A 17,905-nucleotide genomic window follows, 5' to 3' on the forward strand; every position below is an offset into this window, starting at 1 on the left:
CCACTGCAACTTGAGACCATTACTTCTTGTCCTGTCATCTGCTATCACTGAGAATAGTCTAGGTCCATCCTCTTTGGATCTACCTTTCAGGTAGTTAAAAGCAGCTATCAAATCCCCCCTCATTCTTCTCTTCCGTAGACTAAACAATCCCAGTTCCCTCAGCCTCTCCTCATAAGTCATGTGTTCCAAACCCCTAATCATTTTTGTTGCCCTTCGCTGGACTCTCTCCAATTTCTCCACATCCTTATTGTACTGTGGGGCACAAAACTGGACACAGTACTCCAGATGAGGCCTCACCAATGTCGAATAGAGGGGAATGATCACGTCCCTCAATCTGCTGGCAATGCCCCTACTTATACACCCCCAAATGCCATTGGCCTTCTTGGCAACAAGGGCACACTGTTGACTCATATCCAGCTTCTCGTCCACTGTACCCCAGGTCCTTCTCTGCAGAACTGCTGCCGAGCCATTCGGTCCCTAGTCTGTAGCGGTGCATTGGATTCTTCCGTCCTAAATGCAGGACTCTGCACTTGTCCTTGTTGAACCTCATCAGATTTCTTTTGGCCCAATCCTCCTAGGTCCCTCTGTATCCTATCCCTACCCTCCAGCGTATCTACCTCTCCTCCCAGTTTAGTGTCATCTGCAAACTTGCTGAGGGTGCAATCCACACCATCCTCCAGATCATTAATGAAGATATTGAACAAAACTGGCCCCAGGACCGATCCTTGGGGCACTCCGCTAGATACCGGCTGCCAACTAGACATGGAGCCATTGATCACTACCCGTTGAGTCCGACAATCTAGCCAACTTTCTACCCACCTTGTAGTACATCCATCCAGCCCATACTTCTTTAACTTGCTGGCAAGAATACTGTGGGAGACCGTGTCAAAAGCTTTGCTAAAGTCAAGGAATAACACGTCCACTGCTTTCCCTTCATCCACAGAACCAGTTATCTCATCATAGAAGGCAATTAGATTACTCAGGCATGACTTTCCCTTGGTGAATCCATGCTGACTGTTCCTGATCATTTTCCTCTAGTCTAAGTGCTTCAGAATTGATTCCTTGAAGACCTGCTCCATGATTTTTCTGGGGACTGAGGTGAGGCTGACTGGCCTGTAGTTTCCAGGATCCTCCTTCTTCCCTTTTTTAAAGATGGGCACTACATTAGCCTTTTTCCAGTCGTCTGGGACTTCCCCCGATCGCCATGAGTTTTCAAAGATAATGGCCAATGGCTCTGCAATCACATCCACCAACTCCTTTAGCACTCTCGGATGCGACGCATCCGGCCCCATGGACTTGTGCACGTCCAGTTTTTCTAAATAGTCCCGAACCACTTCTTTCTCCACAGAGGGCTGGCCACCTCCTCCCCATGCTGTGCTGCCCAGTGCAGTAGTCTGGGAGCTGACCTTGTTCGTGAAGACAGAGGCAAAAAAAGCATTGAGTACATTAGCTTTTTCCACATATCAAGTGTCATCTCCTGAGACAGTCTCATGCACATGCATGCTGCAGTCACAGAGTCCAGGCATGTCATGAATTCACATGGGGCTTGGAAACAAGGAGGACTTAAGTAACGACGTTTCTCCCGTGTACATGAAGAAGAGGCAGTGATTCAACTCCCCTGGCTGGTTTGCAGCATAGAGGGCAGAGCAGAACGGTAAGGGGCAGGGGGGATGCACAATTAAGAGGCCAACAAACAGCCATCTCCGAGCAGGCCCCCTAGATTCACTCCAACAGTTACCTGCCTTTTCCCATGTAAAACCCACACCTGAGTTCCTTGTGCTTCACCGTGTTCCCCTGCTACAAAGCTGAGCCTGACTCTCCTCCAGCTCTCCTCCTGGCCTGAAATGAGGGAGAGAAAGAATAAGGTCATGCATCTCAACAACAATTTAGGAGTCCTCTCAGTGGAATCCATTTATGGTTCCAATAACATGCTTCAAAAGCCAGCTGGCTGTTACAGTGTGGCCTAAAAATAAGCTGTCTTATCATTGAGGGTTCGAGTCCCCGTGCAGTTGTGCTTCTTTAGCCTTCACTTCGGCTGAAAGTCCTGCTTTCTTTAGGGCCAAATCCCTAGATCATCCCAATCCAGCCTCTGGCCTTCCCAGCTTGCCAAAGAAAGTGGATGGACACCCAGGCTAGAATGTAGAGCAGTCTCCCTCTTCCCTGTGCCTCCCTGTGCTGGAGGGGGATGGTTAAATAGGACCTTTGGAGTCCTGGGTGTTTCTCTGCTTCTCGCCAGTTGGTGAAAAGCTACTTGGAGAAAAATTTCCTCCCCCACTGCTAAAAGGAGCGCCCTGAGTGGGAACGGTAAGAGGCCCCACCTGGGGGCCTGGCCCTGCTTTCCTACAGCATTGTGATGCTGGCTGCTCAATGTCAGCAGCTGCCCCGCATACTGGTCTGCGGTTGGCCTGCAGCGGGTGTTTGCTTTGCCAGGAGGCGTGGAGCAGACTGGCGGGGTGTCTTTGTGGCTGTCCACAGATCACAATTAGGCATGGTCCCCCCTCCTCTTGTCCCACCCTCTGGAGATCTATGGCTTTAAGGCTTCCCTTAAAGCCACCCTGTTCTAGGTGCCCAGAGGTGTGCTGGGCTCCAGCCTGGGACTCCTGCTCCTGCTTCTCTTTCCTTGACTATGAAGCCTGGTCCTGGCACTCCTTTTAAGAATGAGGTGAGCAAGAGGAAAAGCATGGAGACAAGTGCAAGGGCAAAAGCTTGTCGCCAGCAGGTGATGCAGAGAGAAACACGGACGTTAGATCAACCCACAGAACTTCAGGCATTTCTAGCCAGACTCTCAATTTTTGAGGCCCCAAGCTATTGCATGGGTCCATCCCATGAAGCCAGCTGGACCAAAGACCTTCCTTGAGTGGGCATGAGTAACCCTGCAGTAGGGAAAAGACAGATTCTTGTGCAACTGGGGACCCAAGTGGAAGGGCCTCCAGGCATTTGCAGCAAACCAATGTGGCCACTGGTGCTGTGAGGGAGGCCACTGCTGTGGCTTAAACAATCCCATGAGCACCTTCCATGTAGCCACACACTGAAAGACCCATAGGAGATAAGGTGGGAGTGGACAGTCACTGGAGAGAGCAGGGGGACCTCCTAATCTCCTCCCCATTTTGTTATCATCGGCCACCCCAAACCTGGTGCTGCATTCAGTGGGCTTGAAAAAAATATGGCCAGATCTGAAAAGTTGGTTATGGACTTCGTGGTTGCCCTCTAGTTCAGCCACCCACTGAAAAACAAGAAAGTGGAACTGGAAAAGGCTTCAAAGCCCACCATGTCCAACCTCCCCTGTGTCACTGGCAGAAAAGCCACACTTCTCCTGACTAGGGATCTCCTCTTACCCCACAAGAAGTGGAAGACCATCATGTTCATTGTCTGCAGCACTCATGGGGCTGGGGGAAATACATGGCTGAGGAAATTTCCCGCAGCCAAAAGATAGGTCTTGAGCATGACAACCTTCTGGGCTAATGACAAAGTTCACTTATGCCACCGGCCGAGCCATTCCTCACAGGCCAGCAGCTGCCTCTCCCAGTCCATGTTCCCCACCTTGTCCCTGACCCCAAACAATACCCTCAAGATGTTCACCACCCTGGGGGTATTCCTGTCTTGGCTGCTTACTAATCTCAAATCCCTGATGGGTAAGGGAAAACCCCCACCAGGGTCTGATCCCACCCTCAGGGCCCTGCTCTTTTCTAGGTTCATCATGGCTCCTGCTGCAGTCGAGTACCCCAATAGCATCACTAAAGTGCAGCAGTCACCCGGGGAGCTCGCTATCACAATCATATCATTTGCATGGGCAACTGCCTTCAATGTGACACTTGCCCACTCAGTTCCCCCAGGCTCTGGTCAGGGCAAACCGTGCCCCACATTGCTCTGCTTCTGTGGAGTGCTCTCAGAAATGGGTCCAAAGACAGCATGTACAAAAGGGGCTCAAGGGACAGCCTTGTCATACTTTCATGTGCATGGGGACTTTGTTCCCTAGCCAGCCATTCACCAATGGGCAGACTGAGGCCCGTTTGTACAGCACCTGCAGCCATCTGATAAAGTCCCCCGGAAGTCCATACTGTTTATGCACTTTCCACAGATAGTTCAGATTGACGTGGTCAAAGGCCATGGATTGATCCAGAGCCAACAAGTGACCTTCCCACTGCTTCCAGCATGCACATTCACAGACCTCCCGCACGCTGCATGAGGAGTCTGCAACTGTCCGACCTCGCACTGCATTGGATTGATTACAATGCACCAGTCGGTCTGCTACCTCTCCCAGCCTCATCTCGAGTACTCGGGCCAAGATCTTGTAGTTTGTATTTAATAGAGCAATGGGCCTCCAATTCTGGATGTTGGTGAGGGCTCCCAGCTTGGCCAGCAATACCAGGATAGTGTCGTATTGTGATGGACTCAGTGCCCCATGGTGCAGAGAGCTGTTGAAGACGTTAGTCAACACTGGCGTCAGAAGCTCCAGCAGTTCCCAGTAGAGTTCTGGAGGCAGGCCATCTGAGCCAGGAGATGTGCCAGTCTTCAAGGACAAAGTCGTTTCCCTCACCTCACATTCCTGCATGGGCTCCAGCAAACTCCTCCGCTCGTCTCCTGAGACCAGCTGTGAGCAGTCCCCAGCTAAGTAGAGAAACTGCTCCTTCCCTGGCTGAGCAATGTCCCGGGCCAGGAACAGCTCCCCATAATCGGCCTCCACGATGGCCAGCATTCGCCTGTGGTCCTGCACTACCAGATCCGTGGATCCCACCCTGAGTCCCTGCATTCCCCTGCTTTGTCTCTGTTCCCTGCAGGCCACAAAAATGTCTGGGGAGATAGCCTCTCCCTTTACTTGGTGGTCCCACTCAAATCAAGCCAGCTGCAGCCTCATCTCCCAGAACTCAGCCAGCTGTCACTTGATATGTTCATACAGTGACACAGGCTCCCCTGTCTGGATGGTCTTGTAGAAATCCCACAGGCGATGCTGCAGAACTTGGCACCGTTGCTATTCTTTAACGTTGTGGTGTTTCCCTGGCTGCCGGAACAAAGCAGCCAACTCATCCTTCACCAATTCCCACCAATCTGCCTGGTTGGCATAGAACCCTCTTATGCTTTCCCATTCCGCCAACACCACCCTGCCTCTCCACCCCGCCCCTTTATCTTGCAAGCTCTGGATGTTCAGCTTCCAATATCCTCTGCCATGGGCCAGGGAATTGCTCACACTGAGGCACGTAGTGAGAGCTGCATGACCTGAACAGTCCTTTGGCACTATCCTGCACTGGGCTGTCAACCTGCTCTCTTTCACGTAAATCCGGTCAATGCAATTCCTGGCCTGTCCCCGCAGAAAGGTGTACCCCGTCTGCGGATGGTGTGAGCTCGGATCAGAGGAATAGGAGGCTACCGCCCTCCTGTTGTTGGTTCCACTACAGAGAAACATGCCCTCTAAACCAACCTCGCTACAGACCTGCGCCAGGTAGTGCTCATCGTAAAAGAGTTTCCTCTGATAGTTGGAAAAACAGGACCAATGGTCCTCAGACCAGCTGACCAAATTAAAATCCCCCCAACACCAAACACCATGAAATCCATAGGAAGGGAGCCTGTTCCTTCCATAGATCTTTCCTTTCCTGCCTTATCTGGGGACCATACATAATAATATAGCGATAACCACTGCTACGGAGCACAAAGTCCACCAATAATGCCCTCCCTAGTTGGAGCTCCACCACCTTCTGTACTTGCACCGTAGATGTGAAGAAGACAAGTCCAAACCAACCATTCTTCCCTGGCCCAGAGAACCAGAAAGATGGGCCTTTCCTCCAAATGCTCTCTGCCCATTGAGCTACCCTAAAGTCATTAATGTGCATTTCCTGAATGCCCACCATGTCCAAGTCCAGCTGTTCCAAGGCACTGAATATCAAGTGCCTCCTTCTGGGCTTCTGGGCCCCTAAATCCCTGCACATTCCACATGGCCACGTTCACAGATACCCCTTCCCCAGTACTGCCCTCTCCCACCTGCACAGAGGAGCTTTCATCCACAATCCCTGCCCTGCGCTGCCCAGCACCCCCTCTGGCACCATCCCCAAGGGCTGCCCTGCCTCATTCCCTTCCCGCCCTATTGGGTCAACCAATAAGTCACGTGTGGGAAAGACTACTCCTGTCCCTCATTGCCCTCCAAAAGCATGGGAGAGAAACTCAGATGGGAGGAGCCCTCTCCACTACCTTGATCTGCCCAAGTGCCTTTCTCCTCACTCTGAGCACGCCCCACTTCTGCTGCAGATTCTTCCCCTCCCGGCCATCTCTGCTTGATCGAACACTGGAAAATGGTTGCTCTGGGGAAGTACCGTGCTGCTTACTGCAGCCGCAGCTGGCAACGTGCAGTCACGTTACAGCCAGTGAGAGACATTAACAACTCCAGAACACTTTCCTGCCTTTTCCTTGGGGAAGTCTTCACAAAAGTCTCACCAGTGCCTCTGCTCTCCTCCGGCCTGTTTATGGTGGGTTCGGGCATCTGACGAACCAGCTGGGCCCCGTCAACCTGTTCCTGGTCATATGGGGATCGTTCGGGTGCTGTTACCCCAGCTAGCACTTCACCAATGGCCTCACCTGACTGTACAAAGAAAGTCTTTGACAAGGTCCCTCACCAAAGTCTCGTATACAAAGTAATCTGTCACAGGATAAGAGGGAAGGTGCTCTCATGGATTGGTAACTGGTTAAAAGACAGAGGAAAAAGGGTAGGAATAAATGGTCTGTTTTCAGAACGGAGAGAGGGGTAAATAGTGGTGTCCCCCAGGGGTCTGTTCTGGGACCAGTCATATTCAACATATTCATAAATCATCTGGAAAAAGGGGTAAACAGTGAGGTGGCAAAATTTGCAGATAATCCAAAATTACTAAAAGTAGTTAAGACCCAGGCAGACTGAAGAGCTAGAAAAAGATCTCTCAAAACTGGGTGAGTAGGCAACAAAATGGCAGATGAAATTTAATGTTGGTAAATGCAAAGTAATGCACATTGGAAAATATAATCCCAACTATACATATACAATGATGGGGTCTAAATTAGCTGTTACTACTCAAGAAAGATCTTGGAGTCATTATGGATGGTTCTCTGAAAACATCCACTCAATGTGCAGTGGCAGTCAAAAAAGCAAACAGAATGCTGGGAATAATTAAGAAAGGAATAGATAATAGGACAGAAAATATCATGTTGCCTCTTTATAAATCTGTGGTACGCCCACATCTTAAATACTGTGTGCAGATGTGGCTGCCCCATCTCAAAAAAGATCTATTGGAATTGGAAAAGATTCAGAAAAGGGCAACAAAAATGATTAGGGGTATGGAACAGCTTCCATATGAGGAGAGGTTAATAAGACTGGGACTTTTCAGCTTGCAAAAGAGACAGCTAAGAGGAGGTATGATTGAGGTCTATAAAATCATGAGAGGTGTAGGGAAAGTAGATAAGGAAGTGTTCTTTACCACTCATAACACAAGAACTAGGGGTCACCAAATGAAATTAATAGACAGCGGGTTTAAAACAAAGAAAAGGAAGTATTTCTTCACACAATGCAAGTCAACCTGTGAAACTCCTTGCCAGAGGATGTTGTGATGTCCAAGACCATAACAGGGTTCAAAAAAGAACTAGATTAATTCATGCAGGATAGGTCCATCAATGGCTATTAGCCAGGATGGGCAGGAATGGTGTCCCTAGCCTCTGTTTGCCAGAAGCTGGAAATGAGTGACGGGATGGATCACTTGATAATGACCTGTTCTGTTCATTCCCACTGGGGCACCTGGCGCTTGCCACTGTTAGAAGACAGGACATTGGGCTAGATGGACCTTTGGTCAGACCCAGTAGGGCCATTCTTACATTCTTCTGTGCCTATCCCACTGCTTTCCTCACTGGTCTGCACTAGCTCCTCCAGGCTAGCTATGCAATCCCCGGTTCCACTGCTTTCCCCATCCATGGGGCATGAACCCTCCACTCCTTTGACATCATTCGCTTGGCCACACCCATTCTCTGTTCCCTTGCTTCCTGAGCACTCTCCGTCTGCATGCGTGCTCTGTGCTGACACCAGAGTCCCTCCTCTCGGATATGCCATGCCTCTGGACAATTGCAGTACGTGTCCCTGCCTCCCACACAAATTGCAACAGATCGCCTGCCAGCAGTCCTTCGTCCTGTACTCCGAGGACTCACTGTGCAGATCGTGCCGGCTGGAGCCCCCATAACTGAAGTGCTCGTATGAGCTGCAGCTGAAGCAGGCTTTAGACTGTCCCGCATACCAGCAATGACCCGCTCCGACCCAACGTAAAACATATTTGGAACATGTCTTAACTGGTCACCCTCATCCCTTAAAAGCTCAACTGTCCCCCGAAATTCACCCGTCCACACTCCATCACTGACCGCAGCTGCCGAGGGAGAAAGCCCAAAGAGCGGAGCAGCGAAGTGCCCAATACAAAGTCCCACGTGGGGCACCTGTTCGAACCCCCCGTGTACCGTAATCAAGCCATGCGACGCTGCTGTTGCTGCAAGGAGACGGACAGCTGCAGTCCCTCAATTGCCACCAAACATGCTGTGGTTGCTGAAAGACAGGCTGCGGCTGCTGTGCAGGATTTCCTCTTGGATGGCAGGGGACCCTCTGGTCCAAACCCCACTGCTGGCACCAATGTGGAAGGCCTCTCTGTTCTCCTGCCTTCCAGCTCTGCCATCTCGCAGCCCTGACCTCTGCCATCTGCAGCTCGAGTGGCTCCCCTTGCTCAGACACCGGCAAGTGGCCCCGGGCTCAAGTCAGACCCAAGGACACTGTGAGGCTCACCAACAGGTCCAATGCTCACCGCTGGGCCAGTGAACGCCCATAGGGGCGTTTCCTTTCCTGGGTGAATGAGCCCCCAGAGTGCTGCTTCCCATCCCATGGGGTCTCACCACTGCCTGTACCCAAAGACAGCTCAGACCCCACAAGTGCTCCCAAGGTGGGGTAAGCGGCTCCTGGAGCTCCACTCCCTAGCTCCACCAATTCTGAACTCCCCCCCCCCCCCCGTCTCATGACAATTCAGGCCCTAATGCTGGGCTGGACCCAAGCCTCCCAGGGACTGAAAACACACAAATACCTTCTGCCTGGGAGTGGTACAAGCCTCCTCCAGGCATTGCAGACACAAATTCCTCCTCCAACTCCACTCGTCTTGCAGATCTCTCATGCTTCCCCAAGTCCTGGCCAGCAGCCCCAAGACCTGCACCCCTCTCCAACTGGGGGGCCTGAGCCCCACCCTGCTTCCCACTCCCTCGAAGGAAAGCCAAGTTTTGAGTGAGCACCTAATGCTCCAAACATTCGGCACATCCTATCTCAGACAGGGCAGCCAGATCAGCACATTCAGGTGAAGGCAGAAACAGAGACAAGGAGACAGATCTTCCACCTCCACCACGTGAGAATGCAACCATGTGGGAGGAACCTGCTATATGCCCAGAGGCCTTTATTCCTCCAGCCTGCAAGGAAAGATGGCATGTCAGGAAGTTGCCCCTTCAATCCCACACACAAAAAGGCCCTTCTCAGCGAAGGCAAAATCCTGAAGAGAAAAAGTAATGTCAAAGAGGACTCAAGGGAGATACATTAAGAACTTAGTGAAGAATTCATCACCCAACCAGGGACTTGAACACTGGACATTCAGATTAAAAGTCTTACGCTCTACCAACTGAGCTAGCCAGGGAAAGAATGAAAGTTTAGTTTAGTTTAGAAACTAGTCAAGAAAAAGAGATCCAGAAACAAAAGGGGAAACCTGCTGCTCTCTCTCTCACTCTTCCCAGCTGTAACCTGGCCTGGTATTAGTGCTGGTTAAGAAGAGGGGAAAGTATCTGCATCTACCACCTGTCCAGTAAGGCTCTCCTCCTTCTGCCACTGGCCTGTCCCTGGGATAACCCCAACTCCCACATGACAGAGAGTGGTGACATTGGCAGAGAAAGCACCTTGGCACCAGCCTGGGTAAAGCTCAAGGATCTAGGCCAGTCACCTTTTGGAGCCTTGTGGATTGGCCTCTCTGACCTGGGAGCACTAATTTTTCCCTGTGGGTGCACCCACGGAGTCGGCGCCTATGGGCTTGGGAGTTGTCCGTGAGCCGTGGGTGGACTTGTTCTAGTGAGAACTGCTGCTCATTTTTGGATGACCCAGGGGCACCATTGATGGCTTGAGAGTGGGGGCAGGGGGCTGGCTGTGAGTGAATGGGATATAGGAAGCCACAGCCTGCTCCTCCAGGGGCCAAGTCTTTCACTTCTCTCCTGCCTTGGGGAGCCCAGCCTTAAGCCTGCCCAGAATGTGCTTCAGCTCAAGCATTAAGCCTTCCTGTGTGGTCTGTACTGTAGAGGACCCTGAACCCATGTAGGGTACTTTAGGGGGGAAATCCCAGCCAGAAAGAATTCTGGCCACCAGGTCAACCCATTAAGTCGAATGCGGCGAGCTGGAGGCCTGGTGACTTAGTATGCGGGGCCAGCAGGTCAAGCTGATTTTCCTGCATGTGGGAGGGGCAGCCGCCCACATTTGCCCTTCCCGCTCCCTACACTCCTGCACCCCAAAATCCCTGTCGGCCAGCGAGACGAGCCAGGAGCCCAGAGAGAGGAGGCAAAGAGGTGCCCAGAGCCTCCTCTGGCGAGGATGCCTCTGTCCACCTCCTTCTGCTGTGCTGCTGGGCGCCAAGTCCCTGGCAGCCAGTAGGTGAAGCTGGGACAACAGGGTGGGGTGGTAAGTGACGGCAGGACTCTTGCTGCCGGGGTCTAGCTGACCAACTTCCTCCCCGTGCCACTGGGCCCCAGTTGTTTTGAGCGACCAGGTAACCCAGGAACTAAGGCAGGAATGGGGTGAGGAAGCAAGTCAAGCTGAGCAAGGCAGGCAAAAATTCATCTTGACTTCATGGGCTGCTCACAGTGATGTCCTTTTTGTGTGGCACGGCTGACAAAAACATCCCCGACAGAGAAACAGCAGGCCAAAAAGGTGCCCTGACATAGGCACCGACTCTGTGGGTGCTCCAGGGCTGGAGCAGTCATGGACAGCTCCCTGCCCCGCCCCCCAGCTCCAGCTCTGCCTCCGCCTCCTCCCGAGCATGCTGCCTGCCCACTTTCCCCCCCAGCTCCCAGCACTTGTGTTGTGAAACAGCTCTTTCACACGGCAAGCACTGGGAGGGAGGGAGCAGGAGGGGGAATGCAGTGCACTTGGGGAAGAGGTGGGGCCAGGGCAGGGATTTGAGGAAGGGGTCCAATAGGGGCAGGAAGGGGGTGGAGTTGGGGCGGGGACTTTGGGGAAGGGGCTGGAATGGGGGTGGGACAGGGGCAGGGAAAGGGTGGAGTCTGGGCAGGGGCGGAGGGGGCGTGAGCACCCACTGGCACCAGGGAAAGTTGGCACCTATGCACCTTGCAGGTGCTGAAGTAGCTCAGTTGGGCAAGCATTAGACTGATGATCTAGAGGTCCCTGGTTCAGCCTTTGGCATGCTCTTTGCGTGCAGGGGTGGGCTGTTTTCTGGAAGCACAGCAGTGCCTTTACCCACCAAGAGTGCTTCATTTCGGGCTCCCCAGCAGGAAAAGACAGCGTGGGCTTGTGCATGGAGTTGACCCACCTGAGCTTTCTTTCTTCTCTTGCTCTTTCCCAGCAAGGGGGAAAAAAAGAAGCTCCCTTTCAAGCTGGAGTCACAAGGGCGACGTAAGGATGACTTCCTGAGCGCCGGCTCCAGTCCTTTGCTCTACCAGCCAATCTATCAAAGGGCTGCTACCACTTTCTCCAGGTCGCCCCATCAGTGTGTGCCAGGGTGAGCGCCAGCCAAGTGGATGGAATTTAAAGGGGGGGGGCAGAGCCCTGCGACAGCATTTCTGTAGTGTAGCGGTTATCACTTGTGCCTAACATGCAAAAGGCCCCTGGTTCAAAATTGGGCAGAAACATGATCATAGAATATCAGGGTTGGAAGGGACTTCAGGAGGTCATCTAGTCCAACCCCCTGCTCAAAGCAGGACCAATTTTTGCCCCAGATCCCTAAATGGCCCCCTCAAGGATTGAACTCACAACCCTGGGGTTTAGCAGGCCAATGCTTAAACCACTGAGCTATCTCTCTCTCACTCCCTCCATGATGGCTTACTTTTAACAGCTATCCAGCGAGGTGCTCCTCCTTCTGCCACTGGCCTGTCCCTGGGATAACCCCGACCCCTGCAGGACAGAAGGTGGTGAAATGAGCTGAGAAAGCACCCCGGCGTCAGCTGGGGAAAGCTAGAGGATCTGCGCCAGTCACCTTTTGGAGCCTTGTGGCTTGGCCTCCTCTGCCCTTGGACGTTGGCCTACGGAGGCCGGCTCTTCCTGATGGCCTCTTTGCTGGACTTGCCACAGGAGGAAGTGAGGCACGAATGGGGCAAAAGAGGAAAGTCATGCTGAAGAAGGCAGGACAGAAGCTACGCACCTCAGTGCGGCTAAGTGGGGTTAGTAGAGTGCCACCGTTCGTTCTGCAGTTGGCTGCTGGGAGGTAGAATCCTGTGCCTGCCTCTTGGCTTCCCAGAGGTGGCTACTTGCAGCCCAGGAGAAGAAGGATGGTTCTGGGTGAAAGGAAGATAAGCCAAGCTGAGTCCGAGTGGGCTCCTTTCTGGCCAAGATGCTGTGCTGTGGTTGGCTTGGGAGTTGCCTGCGAGCCGTGGGTGGACTTGTTCCAGTGAGAACCGCTGCTTCTTTCTGGCCAAGCTGGGGCGCCCATGACAGCTTTCGAGGGGACAGGTGCTGGCTTGAGTGAACGTGATGTAGGAAACCCCAGCCTGCCCCTCCAGACCAAGTCTGCTGTTTGTCTCCTGCGTTGTGACGTCCAGATTTAAAACCTTCTGTCATGAGCTGCAGCACATGTATTAAGCCTTCCTGGTTGGCCCAGTCATTGCCAAAATAGCTCAGTTGGGAGTGCATTAGATGGATGATCTGAAGGTTTCTGGTTTGATGCCAGGCTTTAGCACACCCCTTCACCCTGGGCATGTAGTGCTGGGCTTTTTTCTGGCTGTGCAGCTGTGCCTTGAACTCACGAGTTCTCCTAATTTCAGAGGCAACACTTGCAGAGGGCGCTATGTGGGGTCACGTGCCCCACCTGGGTTAGCATCCCTGCTACATCATGCGGTGCTGCCAGGCTCCCTCCCTGCACAGCAGCTGCTGGAGGGGGAAGTGGAGAGGGGCTGCCTTTGCTGCTTTCTCATGAAGGAGAGAAAAAAAGAATCGCTTTTTCAAACCCGAGTCCTGCCGTTGACTGTGTGACTTTCTGAGTTCCTGCTACAGTGGAGGATTCAGAGTTAGTGGGGCCCTGTGTGCAGCTTCATTTTCAGGGGGCCCCCCTGGGGACCCAGCCAAGAAAAAGAACATTCTCTCCTATTTCCCCCCATTTTTCATTCTTATCTTCCTCCTCCTCCTATATTGTAAGTAGTGGGAAGTAAATGAACATGAAGTGAGGTCCCTTTATAGGGGCAGGGGTTGGGGTGTAGGAGGCGTGGCGGGGGTCAGGCTCTGGGAGGAAGTTTGGGTGGTGGGTGCGGGCTCTGGGCTAGGACAGGGGGTTGGAGTGTGGGAAGGGGTGAGGAGTGTGCGCTCTGGGAGGAAGTTTGGGTGGTGGGTGCGGGCTCTGGGCTGGGCAGGGGTTGGGGTGCAGGAGGGGTGGCGCTTACCTCCAGCAGTGCAGCTCCCAAAGCGACCTCCTCCATTGGGGGAGGGGAGCAGAGGGCCTCCATGCGCTGCGTAGGGTGGGGGCAGTGCATGGAGCTGCCTCCCTCCCCTCCTCCCTAGCCAGAGGTGTGCAGAGATGTGCCAGCACCAGCCCCTTCCAGGAGTGGCCTGGGGCCACCGGCGTGGCACGCAGGCAGCCTGCCTGCCTAAGCCCTGCTGCGCCAGTGGCTGGGACTCGGGGCTGAGTTGTCAGATGAGATTTGTCCTCCATTTTGGGGGTCCCCCATCACTGGGGGCCCGTTGCCACCACATGGTTTGTTCCATGGTAAATCCGCTCCTGGCCTGCTACAGGCCTCCGCTCCACCACCTAAACCAGTGATCCCCAACCTTTCTGTGGGAACAGCATATTCCTATTCCCAGAATACCGGGGCGGGCACCAGACACCCTGCTGCCGAAATGCCGCCGAGAAATGGCAGCGCATTTTGGCAGGTGGCTCTCTGGCGGCCGCGCTCGCTGTCGGCATTTTGGCGGCGCGGTATCCTGCGGGTGCACACAACTGCCCCGGCAGGCGCCATTGTGCCCGCGGGCACCGCCTTGGGGACCCCTGATCTCAGCTCCTGAAGAGAAGCTAATTGGCAATGGCTACGGCCTGTTTCTCCAAGGATCCGCGCACAGTTCTGCAGCCATAACACGCTGGGCCGGGAAGTCCGCGGTCGAGGGACTGACCCCATTCTCTGCCAGCAACCGGCCCCCTTGTTTTTCTCCTGGATCTTCAAGCCTGGCAGGGGCCTGCACAGTAACAAGAGCCTGGCCCCTGGGGTCAGGGACCTGCTGAGGCTCCATCCTGCTCGGAAGGTCCCCAGCACTCCTCGCTGGCTGGGCTGAAGTCGAAGGGCGCTGCCATGGGAGGGGAGTGCCTCATCCCCCGGCCTGAGGCGTGGGTGCTTCTTTGTCCCCTTCTCCTGCCCAGAGAGGCAGGCAGCTGCTGTGGGGACACGCGAGCGAGGCTCTCAGGATATCGGTCAGCTCGGTCTGGCTGGCAGGGGCCTTCCAGCTCAGCCTGGCCTTGGCCCACGTTGCTCTGCCCTCGGCCAGCCGCGGGAGGAGGGACTGTGGCTGCCGCTCAGGCTCGGGCCGCATGGCCAGGCTTCCCTGGCAGGGGATGCCACAGGGAAAGAGCTGGGCACAGTCTACATGGCAGCGGGTGGGAAGGAAGGTGGAGCCTGCACGTCTCGTGGGTTTCTCCCTCGCCACTCCGGCAGAGGCAGGAGGGGAACGACAAGGGCCCGGCTGAAGAGTTTGGCCTTGGACTGGAGGATTAAGCCTGTGGCCTTGGCATTGCTGCTCCGACATGGGGTTTTGTGGTGCTGCCCCCATGGTCGCCCATCCACTAGGTCAACACTTTGAAGCCAAGGGGACCCGCTTGGAGACAGAAAAAGGGGACATTTGCGGTAGCCAGCAGTTCTCAAGGAGCATCCGACATGTACACCGAGAGGGCCGTTCCCCCTCTGGGCTTGTCCCAACTTTGTTTTGGTTTGTCAGCCTGAAAAGGGGTTTGTTTATGATTCTGACAGTTTTCCAAATCTTACCTTCACTGCTGTGCCAGGATACAGGGTGGACAAGCCTGGTTCATCCACACTGAATTATTGCAGTCTGAGGCCTCTCCATCCTTTTTGTTTGCACAGACCAGTTTGTACCCTGAGTTAGGTATGGATCAGCATGCCCACCATTGATCAGCCCATTTCTCAGGTGCAGCCGTGGATCCCAACAAGTGTGCCCGATATGCAGAAGTTTGGGGGTCTCCAATTTCTGACCAGGATAGAAAGCCCCCTCCCCCACCAATGATTCCCTTCACCGTGCTAGTCCACAGACCCACTCCTCTCGGCTCCAGTTTTTAAAAGAGTGATGACTCGAGAAAGCGTTTCTGGAAGTGAAACCTTTCTCTGCCTCAAGACATAATGCAATTGCAAACAAAAAGGATTCTCTTTTCTCAATCATAGGGGGGGTTTATTCAAAGAAAATCTGCAGAGAGAATCCTCAACATTAATGAAAAGTTGACATTAAAAAAATGTTAGTTTCTTTTTTGGGGGGTTTACAAACTTGTTTGCACCTTTATTAAATATTGAAATATAGTTATAAGATGGTGTAGCCAAAATGTCCAAAATATTACAATCTATAGCATATCTGGTTTTGCTGCAAAATGTTAAAACTCACCAATTTCAACAGGTTTCTATTGTTGTCGCCCAAGCACAGCCAAATATAAAAACTTAATACACTCAGTGTGTGTGTGCATAAACCTGCCTTTCAACTTCATTTCGGTTTCATTTTATACTATTTTTGTGTGTTATGTTACGTTAAAAAGACATGGTGGTTGTTAAAGCTTGTGCTTTCAAACAGTTAACAAAAGCCGAAATGCTATCACAGGGAAATTAAGAAACTAGTGTAAATATCCGGTTATGAACTTATTTGCTGAAACAGAGAACTCAGCAGGGGAGAGAAAATTGCCCTTCTAACAGAAAATTATTGTGAGTATCTATTTTAGCAGTTAAGCCCTAGATTTAGTATAAATAGTTAGTAACGTTTAACCCATGTGCCTAAGAGGCAGATATCTCTTTAAGAGACCCATTTGGTGGGAGGGAGCAGTGAGCTGTGTCTGGGTCATCGTTGAACATAAGAACATAAGAACGGCCATACTGGGTCAGACCAAATATCCATCCAGCCCAGTATCCTGTCTACCAACAGTGGCCAATGCCAGGTGCCCCAGAGGGAGTGAACCGAACAGGTAATGGTCAAGTGATCTCTCTCCTGCCATCCATCTCCACCCTCTGACCAACAGAGGCTGGCGACACCATTCTTTACCCATCCTGGCTAACAGCTATTAATGGACTTAACCTCCATGAATTTATATAGTTTTCTTTTGAACCCTGTTATAGTCCTAGCCTTCACCACCTCCTCAGGCAAGGAGTTCCACAGGTCGACTGTGTGCTGTGTGAAGAAGAACTTCCTTTGATTTGTTTTAAACCTGCTGCCCATTAATTTCATTCAATGGCCCCGAGTTCTTATATTATGGGAACAAGTAAATAACTTTTCCATATTCACTTTCTCCACACCACTCATGATTTTATAGACCTCTATCATATCCCCCCTTAGTCTCCTCTTTTCCAAGCTGAAAACTCCTGGCCTCTTTAATCTCTCCTCATATGGGACCCATTCCAAACCCCTAATCATTTTAGTTGCCCTGCTCTGAACCTTTTCTAATGCCAGTATATCTTTTTTGAGGTGAGGGGACCATATCTGTACACAGTATTCAAGATACGGCCATATCATGGATTTATATGAGGGCAATAAGATATTCTCTGTTTTATTCTCTATCCCTTTTTAAATGATTCCTATTATCCTGTTTGCTTTTTTTGACTGCTGGTGCACACTGTGTGGATGTCTTCAGAGAACTATCCACGATGAATCCAAGATCTCTTTCCTGATTAGTTATAGCTAAATTAGCCCTCATCATATTGTGTGTATAATTGGGGTTATTTTTCCCACTGTGCATTACTTTACATTTATCCACATTAAATTTCATTTGCCATTTTGTTGCCCAATCACTTGTGAGATCTTTTGGAAGTTCTTCACAATCTGCTTTGGTCTTAACGATCTTGAGCAGTTTAGTGTTGTCTGCAAACTTTGCCACTTTACCCCTTTCTGCAGATCATTTATGAATAAGTTGAATAGGATTGGTCCATTCTGAAAATTTACCATTTATTCCTACCCTTTGTTCCCTGTCTTTTAACCAGTTCTCAATCCATGAAAGGATCTTCCCTCTTATCCCATGACAATTTAATTTACATAAGAACCTTTTTTGAGGGACCTTGTCAAAGGCTTTCTGGAAATCTAAATACACTATGTCCACTGGATCCCCCTTGTCCATGTTTGTTGCCCCCTCAAAGAACTCTAAGAGATTAGTAAGACATGATTTCCCTTTACAGAAACCATGTTGACTTTTGCCCAACAATTTATGTTCTTCTATGTGTCTGACAATTTTATTCTTTACGATTGTTTCAATGAATTTGCCCGGTACTGACGTTAGACTTACGGGTCTGTAATTGCCGGGATCACCTCTAGAGCCCTTTTTAAATATTGGCATTATATTAGCTATCTTCCATCACTGGGTACAGAAGCTGATTTAAAGGACAGGTTACAAACCATAGTTAATAGTTCCTCAATTTCACATTTGAGTTCTTTCAGAACTCTTGGGTGAATGCCATCTGGTCCTGGTGACTTGTTACTATTAAGTTTCTCAAT

At 51.7% G+C, this 17,905-nt stretch overlaps 2 protein-coding genes across 2 annotated transcripts in view; one reads left to right on the top strand and one right to left on the bottom strand.

Annotated features, from left to right (window-relative positions):
- LOC102943236 (zinc finger protein 883) overlaps positions 1–17,905 on the top strand; it is a 2,438,435-nt gene that overhangs the window by 744,592 nt on the left and 1,675,938 nt on the right. The gene's annotated exons all lie outside the window — the stretch shown is intronic.
- The window catches only part of LOC114020163 (zinc finger protein 501), a 1,907,800-nt gene that overhangs the window by 710,593 nt on the left and 1,179,302 nt on the right, over positions 1–17,905 (bottom strand). The window lies entirely within an intron of this gene.

The sequence above is a fragment of the Chelonia mydas genome, chromosome 28 (genome assembly GCF_015237465.2).
Source record: "Chelonia mydas isolate rCheMyd1 chromosome 28, rCheMyd1.pri.v2, whole genome shotgun sequence".
Lineage (NCBI taxonomy): Eukaryota > Metazoa > Chordata > Testudines > Cheloniidae > Chelonia > Chelonia mydas.